This window comes from Pelodiscus sinensis, chromosome 4 (assembly GCF_052426305.1).
Source record: "Pelodiscus sinensis isolate ZL-2025 chromosome 4, ASM5242630v1, whole genome shotgun sequence".
NCBI lineage: Eukaryota > Metazoa > Chordata > Testudines > Trionychidae > Pelodiscus > Pelodiscus sinensis.
This window is the reverse complement of record NC_143055.1, coordinates 91,024,439-91,049,553: the sequence shown is the minus strand read 5'-3', so window position 1 is coordinate 91,049,553 and position 25,115 is coordinate 91,024,439.

Sequence of the window (25,115 nt, the reverse complement as noted above, 5' to 3'; positions counted from 1 at the left end):
CGCTGGCGTGACCGGCTGATGGAGGAGCTGGTCCTGCAGCGCACGTCCCTGACTGCCACTCTCAGGGAGGTCTGCGGCTTGCCTGCTCCTGTGCCTGGTCCTGCTCCTCCAGCACCCCATGACCCCACCCCACCAAACCCCCCTTCCACAACAGCATCCCTTTCCCCCCTTGGACCTCCCTCTGCCCCAGCCCCCACAGATCCCCAGCCCCTCTCTCTCCCTGGCCCTCCTCTCCCCCAGGCCTCCACGTCCCAAGAGCACCCCAGCCAGCCAACCGACAGGTGCACCACCCGATCCCGTGGCCATGGAGCACCCCGAACACGAGGCCCAGGCAGGAGAGGGAAATCAGGCAAGCACCGTGCAACCTGATCCCCTTCCCCCCTCCAGCTTTCAAGTCCCCTTCCCCCCTCCAGCTTTCAAGTCCCCTTTCCCCCTCCAGGTTTCAAGCACCCCCATCACCCCAGTTAAAGCACAAAGAAAGGGTTCAACAATATGTTTATTGTAAATAGTTTTGTCAACATCAAAAATGAAAAAAGTTTTTTTATGTTTGCTACACGTATATTATTTTTTGAGAGATATGTAAAAAAATTAAACAGAACATATTATTTTGCAACAAACCCTTGTGTTAATGATTTGTCCAAACAGGGTCAGGAGATGGGTTGTGGAGGGAAGCTTATATTGGGCCAGGGCCCAGTCCCCAGGCAGAAGCCCCTCAGTAGAGTCAGTGGCCTCCACTTGAGAATTGCTCCCGTAGGGCCTCCCGTATGCCAACAGCAGACTGGTGAGCCTGGCGGATGGCAGCTGTCCGGGGCTGGGCAAAGTGCCTCTCCTGGCCATCAGCACCTGTACCCCACCCTGGTAGGAAGGCCTCCCCTTTCCTCTCCACCAGGTTATGGAGAACGCAACACGTGGCCACCACCTCAGGGATGTTGCTCTCCCCCATGTCTAGGCGTGTGAGCAAGCACTGTAATCTGCCTTTTAAACGTCCGAATGCACATTCCACCTGGTTGCGAGCCTGGTTAAGGTGAGCATTAAACTGCTCCTTGCTCGCATCCAGGTGGCCGGTGTAGGGCTTCATCAGCCACGGTATCAGGGGGTAGGCGGCATCAGCCACTATGCACACCGGCATGTGCACATCCCCAACCGCAAACTCGCGATGCGGGAAAAATGTTCCTGCCTGACGCCTCCGGTAGAGGTACGAGTTCCTGAAGATGCGGGCATCATGTGCCTGCCCTGACCACCCAACACAAATGTCCAAAAACTGGCCACGATGGTCGACCAGGGCCTGGAGGACCATAGAAAAGTAGCCCTTTCTGTTGATGAATTGGGCTGCTCGATGGGGCGGTGCATGGATTGGAATGTGTGTCCCATCGAGCGCTCCTCCACAATTCGGGAAGCCAAGGGCAGCAAAGCCGGCCATGACGCTGTCCAGATCTTGTAGACAGATGAGCCTGTTGAGCAGCTCAAAATTGATGGCCCTCACCACCTGCAGAACGAGACAGACAACAAAATGTTAGAAGGGGTGCCTTATCTCTTAGGAGGAGAACCCACCGCCCACCTTCCCTCTCAAACACCCCGGGAATCCCCTCCTCAGAACCCCCCCCCCAACAATTCAGGGTGAGTGGAGGAGCTCCCTCCCACTCACACTCCACTTGGCCCTTCCTGACAGTCTCCCTTCCCCCCACCCCAAACTGTGACTGTCCCCAGACAATGACTTACCTCCATCAGGATGGACCTGCCCACTCCAAATTGGTGTCCCACGGAGCGGTAGCTGTCGGGGGTTGCCAGCTTCCAGAGGGCAATGGCAACCCTCTTTTCCAGGGGGATAGCGGGCCACAGGTGGGTGTCTTGCCGTTGCAGAGCAGGGGTGAGCCAGGTACACAGCTCCTGGAAAGTGGTCTTTCGCATCCTGAAGTTGCGTAGCCACTCTTGGTCATCCCAGATCTCCATCACGAGCCGGTCCCACCAGTCAGAGCTGGTGTCAAACCTCCAAACACGCCTGTCCACAAAGAAGTTTGGAGGCGGCTGCTTGACGGAGGAGCCCTTCGTACCTCTGGTCTGGGTCCAGATGGGGAAGTAGCCTCATGACTGTGTCATGCAGATGCAGCAACAGTTGCAGTATGATGGTGTGGGGCCATCGCCTGCCCAGGGGCAGCTCTGGCTCCATGCCACAAAAATGGGTCTAAACCAGAAAAACCTCCAGAGAAAAAAGCTGCTGGGGTGTCCCAGGAAGCTGAGCACTCCAAACCAGCACTGCAATGCCTTGCTTACCTCCTCGAGGGACAGCAAAGGCAGCTGCAGGAGCAGAGCAACGGGTGTTCAGGAGTGTCTCTTTAACCACGCCGCGTCTCTGCAAAGGGCAGGCAGGCAGCAGCACCCGGAAGGAAATGCTGCCCCCATGCCCTGGCAGAAGCAGTTCCGGGTGGCTTTGAATTTCGAAAGAGCGTCCAGCAGTCAGGACGCTCTTTTTCGAAAAAGCGGATTGATTTTCCGATCCGCGTATTGTAGTCTAGACGCGCTCTTTCGAAAGAGGCTTGCAGTCTAGACATAGCCATAGTGTGTTGGGTCTGAATAGAGAGGTGGTTAGAGTCAAAATCTGGGTCATATGTTCACTTTTCAGTTCCAACCCCCTAACAGCCTCACCTGAAGTTCGTAAGATAGAATAATGATTAGAAAATACTAGAATACCTTGAATGGAACAGTTTAAACTGTTGTAATATCACAGTAGTTGAAAACAACTTCCTCCATTAAAATATGTATAACTGCAACATGGCAACACAGAAAAGTAATGATAGATTAAAGGAAAATACAAAATGACTCTAATAAATTAAAGACCACTAATGGCTTATAGTGCTAGCAGAGTAACATAACAATAGATGGCTTAACATTTTGCTGCTGTGTAGTATGGATATATCTTGTATATTAATGCGATATGCATCTACCTCATCCAATAGAATACAATTCATGTAAAGAAAATTCAGTTTAAAAAGTGTTTTTTTCCTATAAAGAGGAGCCATTAAAAAAAATCCTGCCATACTAATGGTGTAAGACCTGCCAAAGCAGAATCACATAAATAGTTGCTACACTTAAGCTGTGATTCAGCAGAGCATTTTAAGCATGTACCTAAATATAAGCCCATGAACTGAAATCACTGGCACTGGTCATGTGCTAATAGTGAATCTTGTGCTTTGCTAAAACTAGGCCTTAATAAAAATAAATATTTAATGAAGGTTCATAGTGTAAATGAATGGTTTTGTTTGGTCTTAAATATCAGTATTTTTAAGACTTGAGAGAGAGTTTAGACTCCACTTGAATGGTAAATACAGTTATGAAATGGTTCTTGTTTGTGCTACACATGTTCATCCTAACCATGAAAATGCTACCTTTTGTTGGTCTCACAAGTACCTGTGGTAGTTTTGCTGCTGTTTTAGTATTTGTTGTAGAGCAATGTACTGCAGAAATCTGATGTGAGAATAACAATTTCATTATTAGCTGCCTATTTTGATATTGAGCTCTGGGCACACATCGTTTATATGTTAGAGATTGAAAAATATACATTATGTTTATATGGATCATGAATGCAAGTAATATGCTGTGTTCTTTTTTAATATATGGTTTTACAATATATTATAAATCCAAACAATGGTCCAACTTGTAATATTTCAGTAGTCCCCAATGCCCCTACTTTTCATACATGCCAAAAAAAAAAAAGGGGGTGGGGGAGTCAAACATGTTATATAGTGGATAGCTGAGGGTATGTCTACACTACAAAGTTAGTTCGAACTAACGTACGTTAGTTTGAATTAACTTTCATAGGCACTACACTAGCGCTCCGTTAGTTCGAATTTAATTCGAACTAACGGAGCGCTTAGTTCGAACTAGGTAATCCTCATTCCACAAGGATTAAGCCTAGTTCAAACTAGCTAGTTCGAATTAAGGGGTGTGTAGCCCCTTAATTCGAACTAGTGGGAGGCTAGCCCTCCCCAGGTTTCCCTGGTGGCCACTCTGGCCAACACCAGGGAAAATCTACTGCCCCCCTCCCGGCCCCGGACCCCTTAAAGGGGCACGGGCTGGCTACGGTGCCTGTGCCAGGTGCAAGCCTCCCAGCACCCAGCCAGCAGACCCTGCACCTGGCACGGATCGAGCCACCCACCCGATGCCCCCCAGCCCTCCCCCTCTTCCCGGGACCAGGCTGGCAGCTCCCGGGAGCTTGCCCGGGACCGCAAGAGGCAGGCACCCGCCTGGTCTAGTGCGGACATCATGGACCTCGTCCACGATCTCCGCACTAGGCACAGGAAAGTGGCCGGCTTGGGCAGGATAGCTGCCAGCCTGGCCACCCAGGAGCAGGTGTGCAAGAGAATCAAGGGGTTCCACTGAGACCCCCGACCCTGAGCCCTGAGCTTAGAATGGCCATCCTGGGTCAGACCAAAGGTCCATCTAGCCCAGTAGCCTGTCTTCCGACAGCGGCCAACCCTAGGGACCCTGGAGGGGATGGACCAAAGACAGTGACCAAGCCATTTGTCTCGTGCCATCCCTCTCCAGCCTTCCACAAACCTTGGGCAGGGACACCACTCCTACCCCCTGGCTAATAGCACTCCATGGACCCAACCTCCATGACTTGATCTCACTTCCCTTTAAACTCTGTCCCAGTTCTAGCCTTCACAGCCTCCTGCAGCAAGGAGTTCCACAGGTTGACTCTTTGCTTTGTGAAGAAGAACTTTCTGTTACTAGTTTGAAGCCTGCTACCCATTCCTTTCCTTTGGTGTCCTCTAGTCCTTCTTTATGGGAACTAATGGAGAACTTTGCTGTATGCACCGTCTCCACCCAACTCCTGCTTTTCGAGACCTCTATCCTGTCCCCCCTCCGTCTCCTCTTTTCTAAGCTGAAAAGTCCCAGTCTCTTTAGCCTCTCTTCATATGGGACCTGTTTCCAACCCCTGATAATTTTAGTTGCCCTCCCCTCTCCCAGCCTCTCTCTTCCCCTCTCCCACCTCCTTTTCCCAGTCTCCCCCAGTTTTGTTCAATAAAGACAGATTCCATTTTGGAAGACACGTTAGCTTTATTTTGTACATCAAGAAGAGGGGCTAGGGAAGGGTAAGTGGAAGGAGGTGAGGGAGGAATGGGACACGAGCCCCCGATGGGGAAGACTGGGCTGGCTCTGCGGGCTTCTGGGGGTGGAAGCTCTCCTGCAGCCCCCCAATTGCCCCCTTTCCCCAGATGGCAGCCTGCGGCAAGTGCAGCCGGGCTGATGGTCGAGTGCTGTGATGTGCCCAGTGTGAGCACTCAGGGCACTCCAAGCCAGGACTGCTTTGCAAGCGGGGCACCCCTGAGAACTGTCTGTCCGGGGTGGGGGTCGGGACCCTTTAAGCGCAGCCCTCGACTAGCCTGAGACAGCATCTCCACGCTCTAAGTCCTCCTCTGATGCCCTGCCGGCACTGCTTCCGGCCATCCTTAACCCTGCTTCAGGGTCCACTTAATGTGGATGCGCTAGTTCGAATTAGCAAAACGCTAATTCGAACTAGTTTTTAGTTCTAGATGCGTTAGTTCGAATTAGCGCTGTAGCGTAGACATACCCTGAGTGGTGTGCATTGACAGTGAATAACTTAGGATCCCTGGATTCCACAAACCATAGCCCAGTACCTTCAACGCAACCTCTTATCTTCTTGAGGTATGAATAGACAAACTAAGTATCCATCAGATTACAGATCATCCTTTAAAGCCCTCCAAAGTACTGACACACTTTTCATAAGAAAAGGGTTTGCACCCAAGTCCATGAACCCAATTTGTCCTCTGCTGTGTAGTGTATATCCTTTGCTTGTTGTTCTTTACTCCAAAAGGGGCTATATTTAAGTAATATCACTTTTGCCTTTAAGGTGCTATATAAATATTGTATATTTGTAAGTTGCGTCTCTTGATCATATGGAAAATAATTTAAAGGAAGCTTTATTCTTCTGTGATGCCTTAATTTTTCCTCCACAAGACAAAACCAGAGTTATCAGACAAAAGTATGACTTTTGAATAAAGGAGCAGAATGGTACATGTTATAGAAACAATCCAATTTACACTTCAAGTGGAGATTAGTTCACAACTTGTGCATAATTCAAATATATGGCAAAGAAAAGGTCCTAACAAATAGGAATAATGTAAATAAAATCCATTTCAGAGGATTAAATTAGATAAACTAACTATTTTCTTACTGTGCACTCCTATCCCATATAGAAAATTTAGCTGAGCTGGACTTCCTTTTGGACAACCTGTGGAATTCCTTGCCAGAGGAGGCTGTGAAGGCTAGGACTATAATAGAGTTTAAAGAGAAGCTGGATAAATTCATGGAGGTTAGGTCCATAAAAGGCTATTAGCCAGGGGATAAAATGGTGTCCTTGGCCTCTGTTTGTCAGAGGCTGGAGAGGGATGGCAGGAGACAAATTGCTTGATCATTGTCTTCGGTCCACCCTCTCTGGGGCACCTGGTGCTGGCCACTGTCGGTAGACAGGATACTGGGCTAGATGGACCCAGTACGGCTGTTCTTATGTTTTCTGTTACACTACAATAGAAGTTGTTTGAATCTCCTGACGGTGATTCTACTGCTGCTCTTCTGGTTCCTGATTGGGCAGTGATAAATCAGCCAATGGGAGAAGTTCCATAGCATGTAGGAGGATGTTTGCAGACCTACAAGGATGGTACAAAAAGGGAGGAGTTCTTATTAGTGTTTACATGTTGGTTTAAGAATATCAAGAATCTCATACATAGTATAAATAAATAAATTACACCATACTCTGTCCTCAGTTTCTCCCCAGCCATGGAAACTCGCCTGCCACAAGGCCGCATTACTGACCACAACATATGTTTCTAAACCATTTTCAGTAATAAAAATATTTTCACCATTTCCTCTGATGAACCATTATAGATAGTGTTATATGTAGAAAGCCAGAGAAAAATCACTTTGAAGGTTGAATGGGCTTCAAAGTGGAGTCAGCAGCAGTGAGTAAAAAGAAGTGCTAAAGGTGTCTTCTGTTCATTTTCAAACACTTTGGAAAAAAGTGCTAAATGCATGAATCTTATCTATTCAATAAGGGCTTGATCTTGCTCCTATTGGAGTTGATGGCAATCTCCAGCTGACATCACTTGGGAACAGCATCTGAGCATATGTCATCACAGTATTTAATATTTCATGATTGCTTTCCTATTCATCTCACTTAGCAAGTACATTTTGTATTTTGTTATAGATAAAATAGCCACTTCCTTACCTATACCCTAATATTCTGTGGAATAATTCTCCCATTGTATATCTATAGTCTCCTCCATGGATTTCAGTATCCTGTGGTGGGAAAATAAGGCTCCAGGGACACACAGTTTGCTGTACAAGAAGAGAGAGCTTAGGCTAGTGTGTGCTCTTTCTATTTACTTTTCTTTGTGTACAGATCTTGGAATCCAAGGAATCTGGCATTGTAGGGGCCAAATGAGAAAATATCATTATAGCCTTAAGGGCAATTAAATTCAAAGTCTCTCTTTCAATCTCTCTCTCTCTCTCTCTCTCTCTCTCTCTCTGCTTTATTAAAAGTTGCTTAAAATCTGGATCACATATTAGGTATCTAATCTGACTGCGTTTTATTACAATTTTGTTATAGGTTATTACATGTCATTCTGTTAGCTAAAATGACAAATGGTAGCTCAAAGTCACAAAATATGTAGAAGTTCTTTCATAAATACTGCATGCATTTTAGTTCTGCAGTTGAGACTGTGAGCACAAAACCAAATGTGCATCAGTGGATAGAAATAAACATAGACACTGGTAATAACTGTTGGATACTACTAAGCTGCTGCTTACTGTATGCCTAACCAAATTATTTTTGTGTTAGGAGATGCAAGATGACACACAGTATTAAACTAACAAAAATGACCTTTGAAAAGAGATGAAGTATGGACTAGAGTTGGCTGGAGCCTTAGCTACATCTTCAACTGACTGGCATCCAAGCCTTTTTATTAGTTTTGGATCAGTCCACACCCCCTTCCTACTTTTGCCAAGATCCGTATTAGGTCACAGTAGGTGTCTCAATCTCTGCTGGGTTGGCTTTTCTCTTAAAATTCTGTAAGGTTTGGCATTCTTCAAGCTCAGACAGGAAACAGTATATGCGAGGGCTATCTCTGAGCTGGCAAGCCTTGACATAGACAGAAATTCAATACCATAACTTGACAGAGCAGAAATAGTAATGGGGACTCATTGTGATCAAGGAGCTGCTTTTGAGGGGCAGGAGTGTTGACATCAGTGAAATGAATTTGGAAGTTATTTGGGTTTATTGAGGGTAAAGCCGGAGGAAGAACTATTGGCCTGGATATCTCTTTTAGTTGGATGAAGGCAGTGTTTCTCCAAGTGTGGTCCGTGGACCACTAGAGTTCTGTGACCATCTTAAAGATGGGCCTCCCTACTGCAGAGAAGCTGGTGCTCCATCCCCACAAGGTTGGAGTGCCACCGCCAGCTTCCCACTTCAATGGGGGAGAGCCTCATGGACTGCATCTGGCTCATGGGGAAGGAAGTGGCTCCACACGCTGCTGCTCTCCCTTCCCCCAGCTGGGAAGGGAGAGCATCAGTGTGGGAAACTGCTTACCTGGAGGCTTTCCCCACTGCTCCTGTCGTCTGGAATCATGGCCAAAGGGAGCAGCAGGGAGTGGTGGCAGGAGGCATAAAGCCAGGTAAATGCCACCCATTCCTCTCATGCCCAGATCTTCCTACCCTCAGCCCTCTCCTGCATCCTCCAACCCACAGCTCCAATCTGCTCCTGCACCCTCCCTGCAACCCACAGCTCTAGCCAGCTCCTGTACCCTACCTCCCACATAGACCTCACTCCCACACCTCCTCCTGCACCCATTTTGTCGTCATGGGTGGTTCGCTGGTGGTCCGTGGAAAGGTTTGTATTGAGTGGGGTGGACTGTGAACCAAAAAGTTTGAGAACCAGTGGTTTAAGGGAGCTGAGGTCAAAGAAATGGAGCTGGGATTCAGAAGAGGGGGTCAGATGATAGGAGACAACATAGTTGGTTTTAAAGGAGGGAAGGTAAAGAAAGAGAGAAAAGAAACTGTTTTCAGAATGTCTGGCTAAGACAACTTCAGAGTTGTCAGTCTTATCTAAAACTAAACTTGAAAACCCCCCACATTTTTTTCAGTATACTCAAGTAAAGCTTTTGCCTATAACCCAAACTCTCATTTTGCTGCAGCTACTCATGTTTATAATTATAACAGCCATCATATGGCACAGACAAATACTCTTGGTTAAATATTATTTTTCTCAGCCAGATTCATGCTGACTAGAATTTTGAACTGACATGTTAAAGTGCCGAGTCAAAGCACTGTGGAATCAATCTTGTAAGGAATTTTGCATCCAAATGAAACATACTCTTTCCTCCGATAAAACGTCCATTGATTTCTGTGGGCTTTTGCCCTCTCCAAGGACTAAGCACTGCATGATTTGGCCTAAGGACAGTAAATAATAGCTACTGTGTCATATATCTGGTACAATAGAGAGAATTCACATATAACACATTTTGCAATGCAGAGATTAAATTTCTGTGAGTATGAGTTGAAGTAGATATATTCAAGGCTCAGAACAGATGAAACTTTAGTCATTAGAGAGAGACTAGTCTGAAGGTGGTGTTAATTTCAAGGGTTGAAGGTGTTCTAAGATTTGGCTAAGAGTTGATGAGAGTGCTCTAGCAAGTAGGAGTGGATTCATGGTAATTGCAATATGTATCTAGGTCAGAACTCTTTTCAAGAGCATGTCCAAAGAGTGAGAGGATGTGAGGCCACTGTGGGCAGTGGAGAGGTCTGAGTCATTTCTTGCAAGCATCCTAATTGCCCTTTGGAATCTAAAGGTTAAGATACTTTGGAGGGATGATGTGAATACATGTGCTATATAGCTATGCTGCATGCGTGACACTGAGCCCACTGTATTTTCCAAGGAAATCAATTCATAGCATTTAGTAAAGTGCCAGTGGAACTGACATGCTTACTTGCACATTTACATTTACAAGGAGCCTTTTTCTTTATCCAACAGTTAATTGTATGCTAGGTTTCTCTGACAGTGCTGAGTTGAGTCCTTGTTACTGAAATGCTGACACAGTGTGAGCAGTTTAAATTCATAGTAAAGAAAAATAATGTTTAGGGCTGTTCTTTTTTGACAAGACTTTTTTAATCAAGGTCATGAAATATTACAGAAATGATGATTGTATAAATGCATGTTGAAAACTCAGCTATTTTTTCCTTAGCACAGGTCTGTAAACAATCTCAGTGGAAACAGGTAGAAAGCAGGACTCCTCTTAAATAACATGCCTTAGTTCAGCTTTTTTCTTTGTCCAGTGTATACTTTTTACAGCAAATTAATTCTGACAAACAAACTCCTATAGTGGAGATGCACAGGTCTGAGGCTCATGCAGTATCAAACTGCTCTATATTACATCCAGGTCACTAAGTAACTTTTATTACTGATACAGTTTTCTATGCATTAATTCCTGTGGCAGTGATCATATCATAATGGGTATGTCTACACTACAGCGCTAATTCGAACTAACTTAGTTTGAATTAGTTAATTCGAACTAAGCTAATTCGAACTAATGCGTCTAGAACTAAAAACTAGTTCGAATTAGCGTTTTGCTAATTCGAACTAGCGCGTCCACACTGATTGGATGCAGGGGGGCATTTAAGGGTGGCTGAAACTGGTTCTGGCAGGGCATCAGGTCAGTAGTTGCTTTGTGTGGCTGCTGCCCGAGGCTATCTGAGGCTCGAGCTTAAAGGGACCCCCCCCCGGACAGCCAGTTCTCAGCTTTTCCTGCTTGCTTGCCAACCTCGCCGAGGGACAGCAAAGCGTTGGTCTCTGTGTCCGTCTGTGTCGGTGCTTCCCTTCGGGGACGCCGCCGCAGGTGGCAACATGGAGCCACAGCTCGCCTTGCACCTTCTGGTGCATTTTCTGGACTTGCTGTTGCAAGCCTGCCACCAATGGCTCAAGGCTGCCTGGCACCTCCTGGTGCACGTCAGCCCCCTGCCTCTCCGCCTGGCCGCCCTGGGGGCCGTGGAGGAGCCACGGCGGCGCCCCGGCACAGGCGTGCCCCGCCGCGTCTGGCGTCTGGACACCAGCACCAACTGGTGGGACCGCATCGTCCTGGAGCGCTGGGAGGACCGACAGTGGACCCAGAACTTCAGGATGAGGAGGGACACCTTCCTGGAGCTCTGTGAGTGGCTCGCCCCTGCCCTGCGCAGAAGGGACACTCGCATGAGGCCCACCATCCCCCTCCAGAAGCGGGTGGCCATCGCCCTCTGGAAGCTCTCCACGCCGGACAGCTACCGATCCGTCGGGAACCAGTTCGGCGTGGGGAGATCCACCGTCGGAGCGGTGCTCATGCAGGTACGGCACTCATCGGCCACCACACCGGGGGGGGAGGGAGGCTGCGAGGAGGGGATGGGCCGCCCCAGGGACAAAGGGGGGCGGGAGGAGGCGAAAGCGCCCCCCACCGGAGGAGTCGGTCTGTCCCGGCCGTACTACACGCCGCCAGGGGGGTTGCTTCCAGGAGTGGGGCGCGGGGCACTGCCAGGGCACGAACGCTCCCAGCCACCTGGGTGCCCCACTGATTGGCGCTTTGCTGTGTCTCTCTCCGCAGGTGGTCAAGGCCATCAACCGGGTGCTGCTCCGCAGGGTGGTCTGCCTCGCCGACCCGGACGCCGTCATCTGGGGGTTCGGCGCCCTCGGCTTCCCCAACTGTGGGGGGGCCATCGACGGGACGCACATCCCCATCCATGCCCTGGAACACCAGGCGTCCCGGTACGTCAACCGCAAGGGGTACTTCTCCATCCTAGCAGTTCTGGAAAAGATATCATTAGACTGACATTTGAAGTATGTTTTTCTTGAAGGTTCCTTGGCCATTGGAGAAACATAATCTTAATTACAGATACCCCTGGGTCTAGATTCACTGTCCAGTTTTTGCAAATGGAACCTTTGGCCTAAACTGTTTCTGGCTTCAGGTATTGTTATTGCTGCTTTTGGATCATCTAAAAGCAGCTTAGGACATAGCAAAACCCCAAACTATAATCTCTAGAGACTGCTGGTGAACACAATAAAAAGGCAGATTTGACCACATATCAGGAGAACAAAATCCCGAGTGCTTTGTCCAATTTGGAATTAACCTAAAACAGCTGAATCTTTTTCCTTTGTCTGAATCAACTTTCACAACGGTAAATTATTGCTTACTGACACATACTGGGAAGAAACCTTTTCTTTTTAGGTCTAGTCAGCTTTTGGTTTTAGGAAACTTTTAATGCCTATTGAGATCACTAGAAACTTTTCTTCCCTTCTTTTAATCCCATAGGCTACATCTAGACTGCACTGTTAAATCGGTATGCAAATTGCATATCTTTTTTCGATTTACTTTCGAAAGAGGCTCTTTCAAAATTTGGCACGTCTACACAGCACCACATTTTGGAAAAAGTGTTCTTTTGAGCCATCCCTTATTTCTCATAGAATGAGGTTTACAGAGATGGCGAAAGAGCGCATCCGTTCTTTCGAAAAAAATTTCGAAAAAAAGGACACGTTCCTTGGATGTGGCGTTGCTTTTCTGGGATAATTCCGGTATCCCCAAAAAGCAATGCAGTCTAGACGTAGCCATAGTTAGTTACTTCCTGAAGAACACTAAACCATCCTGTAAATCTGTAGATGGATACTTGAGTCATCAAGCTGCATGGTTAATGGAACTTGCCCTATCCTGTAGCCTGTATGGGTTCCAATGATCTGCCCTTGCTTCTTCTCCCTTTGTCCTTTCTCCTGTTTTAGGTTTCAAAGCCTTCATCTAGTTTTCTCTATGCTTCAGACAGGCTTTGCATTTTACTACCAGTTATCAAATCATGTGGGTTTTTTTATAAAGTTCTTTTTTTCCTTCTTTTCTCTCATTTCTTACCATTCCTTTCTTCTTTCTATTCTTTCTGTTAACCTTTTTTCTGCTCTTTTCTATTTGATTTTAGTTGCCACTGTTGGGAAGCGTAGTTGGGAAAAGCAAGTTTAATATTACTTTTTGCAGCAAAAGACATTAACAGCAATGCCTCTGCACATGTTTAGAGAGTTTTTTAAAAAGCTGTATATTAAGCCATTTTAGAATGCAGTATTTTCTTTGCTAGCCTCGGTCACTGAGACTATTGAACAAGGAGAGTGAAGTTTGCTCTACAATGTTAACTGAGAGCCATCTTGCTTTTTGCTTATGTCATAGAGGCACATGGCTTTAGCCCTTAAGGTCACGGGTTTAATCCCACCTGCTGATGAATTGCTTTACAATTTGTGACTTGTCTGGGATGAACTGTAGGGAGGTCTCAGAAACTCAGTAGGTGCTTCCTCAGTTGAAGGAAGAATGTAACCTAGAGGCACTGAGATTACTGTAAGGCTGCAGGTTCAATACCCCCTGCCATTGACCAGAATAAGTCAGCTCTACATGTTCATAGGCAAAAGTTCCTTGAGGGGAATTTTAGAAGCTCCATTGTCCATTACTGATGCCATGGAATGAAGCTGTAACAACCCAACAAGTTTCAATGTCAGGAATTAGATCCCCCCCCAATTATGATAATTTCATTTTGCTTTATGTAACTTGCTTAATTAGAAAATGTTTTATCTGTCAATTTTGTAAGTACTTAAGTCATGCGGTGATCCTAATAGAGCATGAGTATGGGTGGGGATATCTATATTAATATTTATGAAGATATCTTTGACTTTTAAGGCTAGGGAATTAAGCAACTGTAGAAAATAATTGAACTTTTCGTGGATCTTATTGCTGGAGAGAAGGGGTGATCCTGTGAGATGCTCAGTGTCCCTCGGAGGTACGGAGTGTCCTTCACTGCCAACAGGATGCTCAGAACCTCCAGGGAGAAACTCTTCAGCTTTTGGGAATAACTCTCCTTGGGCTAATTTAGCTTATGCCGGGCATTTATAAGTAAATGTCTCAGCCAGAGGAGAAAATAAGAATGAGCTTGTTTGAAAATAGTTCTGTTTCACACCATCTCTACCCTTTTAAACACCTCTCTCCTGCTCTCTCCTTGACTAGTGCCTACTGACTGCTAGGTACTGGTGAATGAGAAACCTGTTCATGCGCTCTGAAGTAATTGCCACTTAACTCACATGCATAGCATGTTGGGGAGAGCACAAAAGATTCCACTGTGGTGTTGATGTGTGTGATTTAGTTTATGAAATTATAACCAAACAAGCCTTTTCTGTTATCATTGTTGTCAGTTCCTAATTGTGTTCTGTTTCATGTGCAATTGGGAAATAAAGCTTTAGCTTTACGGGAGGAATCCCTTTCTCAGCACCCAGACCAAGTAAGTATAATAAGGAGAGCCTGGAGGCTGCTGCAAGGAAATGGAAAAAGGAATCCTTCCTTTCTCAGTTGCAGAATCATATTGACAGAAGCGACTTCAGCCTGTTCAATAAGCAATAAGGTAATATAACTACTGGCTGAATTAGCCTTTCAGACTCTAGTGGGCTCCTTTCCCTGAAAGCATATGATTCCTTTCAGAGGGGTAGCCATCTAAGTATGTATCTGCAAAAACAATGAAGGGTCCTGTGGCATCTTAAACACTAAGGCTGCATCTAGACTGGCAAGTTTTTCCGCAAAAAACTTGCCAGCTGTCTACACTGGCTGCTTGATTTTGCGCAAAAGCACTGACGTTCTACTGTCTGAAATCAGTGCTTCTTGTGCAAATGCTTTGACGTTCCCGTTCGGGCAAAAGCCCTTTTCCAGAAATGCTTTTGCACACGAGGGCCAGTGTAGACAGCTAAAAATTGTTTTGCGCAAAAAAGCCCCGATGGTGAAAATGGCAATCGGGGCTTTCTTGCGCAAAACCGTGTGTAGATTGGCACAGGTGCTTTTCCGTAAAAAGTGCTTTTGTGGAAAAGTGTCCATGCCAACCTAGACACTCTGTTCCGCAAATGCTTTTAACGGAAAAACTTTTCCGTTAAAAGCATTTGTGGAAAATCATGCCAGTATAGACGTAGCCTAACAGATTTATTTGGGCATAAGCTTTTTGATGCTAGAGGGATTTAACCCACAAAAGCTTATGCCCAAATCAATGTTAGGGTATGTCTACATTGCAGAATTTTTCCAGAAAAACTACACTTACGTCCACACTGCTATTGCGTTCTTTCGACAAAAAGTTGAAAGAACGCACGGGGTTTTCCAACAGCGGTAAATCTCTTTCTAGAGGAAGAAGCCTTATTCCAAAAGAGCTCTTTTGGAAAAAAGGTGTGTGTGGATGGGGAGCTCCATTTTTTTTCGAAAGAAGAGGCCTCCAGGAAAAAGCATAGGTGCCCTGGTGGCCACTCCATCCATAGCAATCACAACTTAAATATGAGATAGCATCCAATAAATGTGGACGCTATATTTCGAAAAAGCAGATCACTTTTATGATGCACTTGTGTTGTGTGGACGCTCTCCTTCGAAAGAAGTTTTTTCCAGAAGACCTCTTTCGGAAAAGCTTCTTCCTAAAGAAGCCTGCAGTCTGGACATAGCCTTAGTCTTTAAGATGCCATATGAGTCCTAAGTATCATAGGTTCTGTTTCTACATGGATCATTTGTTCCATTCCCAGTCCTTTTACTTGCCTATGTAAGGAGCCCCTTTGAGGATTGAATGCATAGCACAATCCCTTTGTGGCCTCCACGGCTCCTGACTCTCCTTTGCCTTGCATAGCAAAACCAACCCATGGATAAGCAGTGAGGATTTGCTCTCAAGAAATAACAGTTATGTCAGTGGTCTCCAACCTTTTTAACCACAAGATCACTTTTTCAATTTAAGTGTCTCAGGGGCTGCAGGGACATGCCAACCACTTCCAGGAGCAGCAATTACCATAGGGATAATTACTCCAGCCACGGCAGGTTAGGCGTTTTAGAATTCACTGCTCAAATAATTAAATTTAAGCATAAGAGTGAAATGAAAGTTATAAAATGCACAGACCAATCAAAATAAAAAATAACCCACTTTGCAGTCAGTAAAAGTAGTAACAACAACCCCCTATATATGTCCTGGGTCGGGAGATGAGAGTGAAGGACAGTGTGTATTTGTGAGAATGACAAACACACACACACTGTGAGATTGTGACAGAAATTCACATTGCCAAGCTCCCTCCATCCCCTTCTCTTTGTGTTGAGATAGGGTACAGACGCGGGGGTAGGGAGGGACACCCTTACATCAGCACCCCCCTCTTCTCCCTCCCACACCCTCCATAGCTAGCAGAAGGCTCTCAGGGGGCAGCTTCAAGGCAAAGGGCAGGAGCAGCATGACGTGGGTGGAGGGGCAACTGAAGTTCCAGCACTTGATAGCTTCCTGGCCAAACTAGTCAGGATCACCTGTCAGAGGCTCTAAGATCTATGGGTAGATCCCCATTTACTGGTTGGTGACCACTGAGTTATGTACTTTAACAAATGAGTGACTAGAATTCAAGTGCTAGAAAGGATAAAGTCACTAATTATCCCTGGGCTAAAATTTGTGTGTCTCTAGCCCACAAAAGGTGGGGGCTGTTTTTTTTAATGTTTATGAAATGTATACAGAATAGAAAGGAATGAACCCAGGCCTGGCCAAAGGGTTTGTGGGGCCCATGGCAGGATGTTGAGAGCAGGGCCCCAGTCCTGGCCGGTGGATGGTGAATACTCAGCAGCGCAGGACCCTGAAAGCATTTGCCTTGCTCGCCTTGCCCTAGGGCCGGGTCTGAATCAACCCACTAGGCTACATAGGTTTTAAAGTCTACATATCTGTTCAGTACCTCGGGAGCAGGAAAATCAACTTTAACCTCAGGAGGCAAGGGGATATAAATGGTTTTATTGGACAAAGCCATGTGGCTTCTATAGCTTCTTGATTTGCATTAGAATAGGTAACTCAAAGTGAATGAACTCAAAGTTTTAAAAAATATGTTTTTTAATTGTCACCTTCACTGAAACTTTCTCATGCATGGATGGTTTTTAGTCAAGTGTTTACTGAATAAACTCATTTTCATGTTCTAATCCTGCCACTGTTTTTTAGCCTAAAGACTTGTGTGTCTAACCATGGGATGGATAAACCAAGTATTGTATCATACTCATATTCATACCCTGTAGTTTTAGTAGACATCTGCACAGAGGTATTTCTCCTCTTTAAAAGCAACCAAACAAAATGAGAATCCATAGAAAATGATACTATCTACTGGTGAAATTATAACTTCCCATTTGAACGATATCAAAGGAGACTAAGTGGTGTATATACTGTGAAGATGAACAAAGAAGCCACTAGGTCTAGGTAGAGAAATTAGCCAGAGATCAAATTGTACTAAAGAACGTGGGAGTAGAGATGGGAGATATAGACTGCAAAGATGATGGGGGAGGAGGAGCTTTGGAAAGAAAAGCTTGGCATGGAGGAGGGAAAGAATACCTCAGGAAATTCAGATGAGCTTCATTTGGTTCACTTCAAATATTTTAGTGCTTATTAGGAAGTTTATCCAAAACCTAACTGTTTGAAGATACATACCCCTGTCTTAGAAAGAAAGATATGTTCATCTTTTACTTTACCCTTATTAGTGGATTAGTAGTTATTCCAGGGTATGACTTTTATTCTGGCACACATCAGTCTATAGTATTCAATGATTCTTATTAAACAAGCCAGGAATAGTTTATCTTTTTTCCATGTGTTATTTCTTTGTTTTTCTAAAGTGGATGACTGAGCTCCCAGTGTTTACTGTTCCAAAACGATACAATTCTAAATGTCCTGAGAATGTCAGGAAAAATTGTTTATAAACATATTTTAATAAGTTTACTGACCTTCATAATCAGTGTCAGGCTGCTATAAAGGGACTATTCCAATTTTCCATATGTTCATATCTGGTATGTGGGTTTGTTTATAACAGGAAGTGGAGCTTTAAAAGCAGAATAAAAAGAGAACTGTAACTTCGGATGAGGTTTTGTTTAGCAAAAGCTTTAAATAAAGCCCCAAAGGCTTTCTCCTGCTCTCTGCTTCTTGCTGCATTATGATCATTTACAGATGGTTCATGAGAGACTGTTATGAGATCCAAGTATTAACCTCACTGGAACTTCTAAGCCACTTCATGCTAAGGCTTTCCCATAGCCCAGTTAATCCAAACACTGAGAAGTAAGTCAGCCATTTCATGTCATTCTGTTAACACTCCACAGAAAGTAACTCCACCGTCTAAGACCAATCTTGAAAACTGAGGCTTTGCAGAGAACACACAAAAGCTCAAACAGCATGGCTGCAGGAGATCATGGCTCTGTATATTAATAGTAAAAAAGTTTAAGGTTGCTTGGCTTTTTTGACCTTATTTTAAACCAGAGTTGCTGTGCTTTAAATCCCAGCATCTTGCCTGAAGTGTAAATCTCTGTACTTTTCAAATCTGTAAGACTGCTGGGGAAGTCAAGGAAGTACAGTATCCTTTTTTAAAACATAAAATCAAGAGTATTTCTAGACAGAAAGAAACAAAGGAGAGAAAAATAGTTGATTTAAAACTGATGCATGTATTTTAAAATCTGCTGCACAAAGCATTTTTCAGTTGTTGTAGTCTGCTATATATATATACCTTTCAGATACCCATAATAGATTTAGAGGGGATCTTTGTGATATTCGAGTCCATTACTCACAGTTGAAATGGTCATTTTCTTTATAAATGGAAATAGTCTTACTTTGTAGGTGGTTATGGTGCTCGTGCTTTTAAAAGGAATTGAAGATCTGAAAGATGCATAGGTTTGCTTTCTTTCTTTGTTTACACTTTTAAGGAATATTTACAAAGTTATTTTTATTAAATATTTTTAAAATGACACATGCAGTTAGCCCAATGGGTTTTTAATACCTAGCGAAGCATGAAAAGACTGTAGTTATAGTTGCAGGAAACCTGGTGCTAGACTTTACAATCTTTGTGTTTAAACCTGAAAAGCATGATACTACAATAAGGCTGTCAGTTTTGGTTGGATGTATTCCTGGAGGTTCTAGCCCATGCTATAATCTTTGATTAATTTTTAATTCCTGGAGACTCTAGGACAACCCTGGAGAGTTAAGACTCCTATTCTGTAATCCTTATTCATACAGCCAAGCAGGCTCATACCCATGCAAGTATGTTCAGTGAAGTCAGTGGGGATACTCGTGTGAGAAAGGATTGAAAGACTAGGCCCATAATTGCTAGCTTACTAATGAAAATGCATGCCGATATATCTTATCTCAGCTTTTCAATACAATGTGTTGTATTTCAGTGATGGTTTCCTAAGACTTTTCCCCGCCTTTAGACATTACATAGATTAGTTGCTTTTCATCATCCATATAACTTATTAAACCACATAGTATTGTTTTTAATTAGCACAGGTTGAAACTCTCTAAACCGGGACTCTCTGGTCTGGTCACATCCATGGTCCAGCGTGTGGCAGTGGGGTTGGGAGACTCAGTGTGTGGCTGCCTGGCATAGCAGGGAGTCACGGTGGCCCTGCAGTGCAAAAAGGCTGTCAGGAGATGGGGAGTTGGCTGGGAGGCTGGTGGGCTGAGCTAGGGGAGCTGGTGGCAGGGGTCTGGAAATGACCTCCCCTTGTCTGACAATATCTCTTATCTGGGACAGGTCAGGTCCCACAGGTGCCAGACCAGGGATGTCTAACCTGTATTAGCTGAAATTTTACAAGCCATGAATTCCCCTCCTCACCCCACCATTATTTATGTGGCTGTCCCTATACTCAGCAGGCAATTGTTATCAAGATTTCCAGTGTGAATTTTGTGGCAAAAACACTGCAGAATATAAAAGGGATGTTAACATTGCAGTATGCCAAGAATGGCAAATCCAATTCACAGCTGGGGCAAGCAACTGCAAATAATGGTCTGTTAAAGTAAGGTGACAGATTATTTCATGTCCTGTTTCATGTACAGCCTAAGAGCATACTGTGAGACCTGGCTGAAGCCATAAAGAGTGAAGTACATCTTATGGCAATATCCAACAAACAGAAAGAGAATGAGATGTACAAACCTCAGTTCACTCCTCCAGTCATTCTTCACAACAGAGTTGGGATATCGATTAGTGCATGTGGCCTCTTTTTGCTCACAATCAAATCCCAGTGTTGTTAAATGTTTTGTTAATAATTCAAAATTACTCCCTGAATAATTTGTCCTGTCACATTTTTTGAGCATCTGTCATTCAAGCTTTGCTAGGATGCAAATAGCATGGTATGTTTCTAATGCTTAAGTGGATGAGTGCAGCCCTTAGTGAGATTTGTGGTGCAAATATTCATGCTTATGAACTTTTAATATTCCCTTTCTGTAAATAGTCTGCAGTATTTGCTATTAAATTAATTTTCTAGCATAACTGATAAAAGCAAACACAAAAATGGGAAGTTGTTCCAAAAGCTGAATGAATGTTCAAGCAAAATTATTTAATATTTCTTTAGCCTCAGTACCCAAAAAAATAAACATGTTTGCAGTGAAATTGTGCATGGAGTTACTTCAGCTTTACCCCGGTTTATCTGAAGAGAAATAGGCCCTTTACCTAAAATCAGTTGACGATGTAGCTAACTTCTTTTTAACCGCATTTGTTTAGTTTTCAAGCATAGACACAAAAGAAGGCATATAATATCAATGCTAGTATGTATCAGTTGTGTAAAGGAAAATGAAAAAAAAATATTAACTCCACCCCAAAATAAATATAAAAGACACATTCACACATCGCAACATCCCTATTTAGACTAAGATAACCATGATATGGTACACGTACATCCTGAAAAGTTGCATGTTGGGCTAACACATGTCCCAATTTGTTTAAGGAAAAGACTTTTCCAGCTTCTGTTGCCGAAGAGCTGCTTCTAGGAAGGGCTTTTCTGTGACATATGATGTTTCTTATTGGATATGCTCCTTTCCGCATCTCTCCCAGGGCTGTGCAGCAAATCCATAATGCTATGATAAATTCATTTATAAAGTTCAATGGCGGAGGGGATGGGAAGGAAAAGAAGGTAGGATCTGGGTAAATTTCTAAAAATAAAAGAGTTTGTTTTATAGTGGGAAACTGGTCCTGTGTTGCTGCATGCCTTCATTGGCTATGAATGTTCCTATGCTTGAAGGAATCTATCTTTCTCTTCATGTGGCCTGTCTAGTAGGCTATCTTGAGTGTGTATATGTCACATATTGCAATAATATCTGAGTGCCTTACAATCTTTAATATATCTTCATTGCACATCTGGGAGGGAAAATGTATGGCCCTAGCCTGGAGCCCTAGCCACACTAGAGCATCTTTCTCTAAGCATTTGCTTTTTTGCCGAGAGCTCCAGTTCTATAAGGGAGCAGAACGGCTAACCCTCTCTTCACATTTGGAGGACTCATCTCCATTATATCTTGGGCTGATCCAAATGTAGCATTTAATGCAAATGACAGAACTTGTATATTTATAAAGGATTTGCACATGACTACAAACATTTTGGCACAGCCTCAACCAAGCTGTGGTGAGCTGCGCTGAACCTGGAAGCTGTGTGGCTGGGGTACATGGGAGGGTGATGGAGGGTGTTAGGTGTCTAGGGTGCTTTGGAGTGGGTGCTGGCTGAGGTCTGGATAATAGTGAAGTTGGGGTGGTTGGAGGGGGCACAACTGGGAAAGACTGGGATCAGTTCTGAGCTCCCTTCATCGACTGTCCCCATTACTTCCTAGTTTAGATTGAGTAGGATAGGGGTTTTCAAACTCTGGATTGAGGTTTGTAAGGGCAAGCCACTAGCTGGACACGAGATACTTTGTTTTCCTGAGCCTCCACAAGTATGGATCATTACAGCTCCTGTTGGCCACAGATTGCCATTCCTACAGTAGATACCGCAACTCCCATTGGCTGGAAATAGTGATCTACAGCCAACAGGAGCTGCACTTTCCCGTGCCTGGGGAAGCACAATTAAACAAAGTGTCTTTCATCCAGCTAGCAGTTTGCCCTTACAAGACTTGACCTGAGTTTGAAAACCCCTGCAGTAAGGGGCCCAGCCGAAGAGGCAAAATAGACATCAAAGCAGCCTTTGAGGCTCACCGGGTGAGCTGCAAACCCATCTTTGCAGTCCAGTTGAATGAGTGACATCTCAGCTTGCTTGCAGAAATGCATGCATCACTAACAACTGCGATGCTTTTGATAAACACTTTGATTTATAAATGTCAGCGTTACAGAAAGTGATAATTTTTGAGAAAGTGAAGGTGTTTTTCATTTGAAAAAAGTTCTCTCATCTGGAGGGACTCTGCCACTTGTGAATGAACATAGTCCCGGTGGGTGCAAAATCTGGTCTGTGAATAATAGTTTATACAGGAGAGGGTTAGAAAGTTTTGAGACTAACCTGTTGGTAAATTCAGACCCCATTACATTTTGTCAATCCCTTTGGATTATCATTCTAAATACTTTGTCTCACTTTTAACACTTAAATTGAATATCTGCCATTGCCTTAGATATCTCAGTGAATTGAAACTGACACTTTGTGATATATACAGCTTCACAGCTGCTTGTGCACTGAGCATGTCAGAGAATGATTTCCCCCTCCCACAGAACAATAAAACTTTGAAGTGCCCACCTTTTGCCTGGTATTTTGACAACCAACTGCTTAACTTCTACTGCCCTTTCTTTCACTTACTCCAAGTTCAAATAGCTACAGAAACAACTTGCACAGAGAAGGGGGCAGTCATGAGTTGAATATCTGATAGGTCACTTGAATTTCCTGTGGTATTTTATATTGAGCTTTGTTTGGGGAAAGAAGTTATCAGGGAAGCCCATTTTGTGAGCAGAAAATTCAGACAGCAAACTCAAAAGACCAATTAAGCTAATTTGCTACATTTTAGGGTCACTGGCAATGGAGCTGCTATAAGTGGAGATGGTTGAGAACTCCTCCTTTCCACAGAATACACAGCACACGGAAGGTGTCAGTAAGAATCCCTAATTTACAAGCATTGTCATATCGATCTGGGGGCATATGAGTTTGTTTATGGCAGGGAAGATCCTCCTGGCTTCATGTAGATCTTTTTCCTTAATTTCCTATGGCTTTTCTACACACAGGCTACGTCTAGACTGGCATGAATTTCCGAAAATGCTTTTAACGGAAAAGTTTTCCGTTAAAAGCATTTTTGGAAAAGTACGTCTAGATTGGCAGGATGCTTTTCCACAAAAGCACTTTTTGTGGAAAAGCGTCCGTGGCCAATCTAGACGCGGTTTTCCACAAAAAAGCCCTGATCGCCATTTTCGCGATCGAGGCTTTTTTGCGGAAAACAGTACTATGCTGTCTACACTGGCCCTTTTGGGCAAAAGTCTTTCAGAAAAAGACTTTTGCCCGAACGGGAGCAGCATAGTTTTTCCGGAAATTCAAATGGCCAGTGTAGACAGCTGGCAAGTTTTTCCGCAAAATCAGATGATTTTGCAGAAAAACTTGCCAGTCTAGACACAGCCACATTGTTTCACATTTTTCCTCTGGTTAGAAGGGGTTTTTTCCTACTTGGTTAGATTTTTCCCTGTTAACATGTGTTTGGTGTAGGGCATAACTTCATAAACTCTGATTTTTATATGGATCTGAAATAAGCAAGATGTTGCTTTTAAAGTATATACTTGTTCAGATTTGTATAGAATTTTTGAAGGTGTATGTATTTTAAGAACTAGAAGTCATACAGTGTAGTTGCACAGATGTAACTAAAGGGAGAACTTGGCCTGCAGAATATTGGGGATGAGGCACAAACCAGAAATAACTCATCTATATTCACAACACAGGCTGAGTTTACGGGGCTGACAGATAGGAAAACCACCTGTTTATTTCCAGAGGGCCAGTTTGGGATATTTAGCCATTGGCCTATATATGGGGAGCAGTGAGGTACCTCAGTTCTTCCTCAGCAGGACTTTTATCAGTTAATATACCTTTTCAGGAGTGCAGAATAGTGCCAGTGGATAAGAGACAGAGCTATGGCTCCATATCCTTCTAAGTTCTGTAGGATGTCCTGAACCTCACATGGTTCATGAAGAATCTCAGGACTGTACTTGTGTTCTCCAAAATTTGTAGAGAAGAAGGGAATGATCTTGTTCCAAGTTAGTTGCGGACGACAGTGAGAGACAACTGTAAAACTACATAATGCCACTCTTAACGTGTCATTTCTCAGACTATAACTGCACTTTTGTCCAAAATGGTGTGGATAGGTATATGCACACATGCTGGGAATATACTATAGGTCACATAGCAAGCTAATAGAAACATTTTACATCATAACCCTGCTGCCGCCACACTCAATCATGAGGAAAATTATCATTAATAGGAATTACATGTGCATATCAATAGGGGAACTGCACCCTGATTCTCAAATGCTGTATGCAGCTTTCCTGGGATGTGAATGCATTTCTGTGTACTGTTCTAAGAGGTTAGTGGAGAAGGGAGGTTGCCATAGCAATAATGAAAAATCTTAAACTGCTAATACTTCCTTTACAGCTGAATAGTGTGCTGAATAAATGAACTAGCATTCATCATCTTAGGCATCATGAAATCCTTGTATATATTAAGGATTATATTTATATTGTACCTTTCCTTATTCAGGATCTCCAAGCACTGTGTAATTGTAATATACACTGTAATATGGCACCATTCGAATACAGAGCATGGTGATGGCAACCAAATACTGTGTGATGGTGGGGTGGGTTAGACTCTAATAATCTGGATCCAAACTTCCTCAGAATTTTGGGTGTTACTATGATCTAGACGGTACTGGGTCCTGTCATGAGGGCAGGGTACTGGACTCTATGACCTCTTGAGGCCCCTTCTAGTTCTAGTATTCTATGATTCTAATATGCAAATTCACTTGCTGTTCTTTAGCCTTGATGATCATTTCTGAAAGTATTCATCTGAGGAGTATGTCAAAGATGTGGCTCCTAGCAGAATTCAAGTTGGACCTCCCCGGTCCGGCACCCTCGGGAACTGAACCATCCCAAATGAGGGAATTTGCCAGATAAGGAGAGGTTCGCGGCCACCGGCCTCCCAGGACACTTCCCTTCCTTCCAGATGGCTCTGCTCCATCCCTGTGGCTACAGGGCATGGGTTACGGCGTGCTGCCGCCAGCTGGCTAGGTGTCTCCAGGGACGGAACTCCCCAGCTGCCACTGTCCTGCTTCTGCCCCAC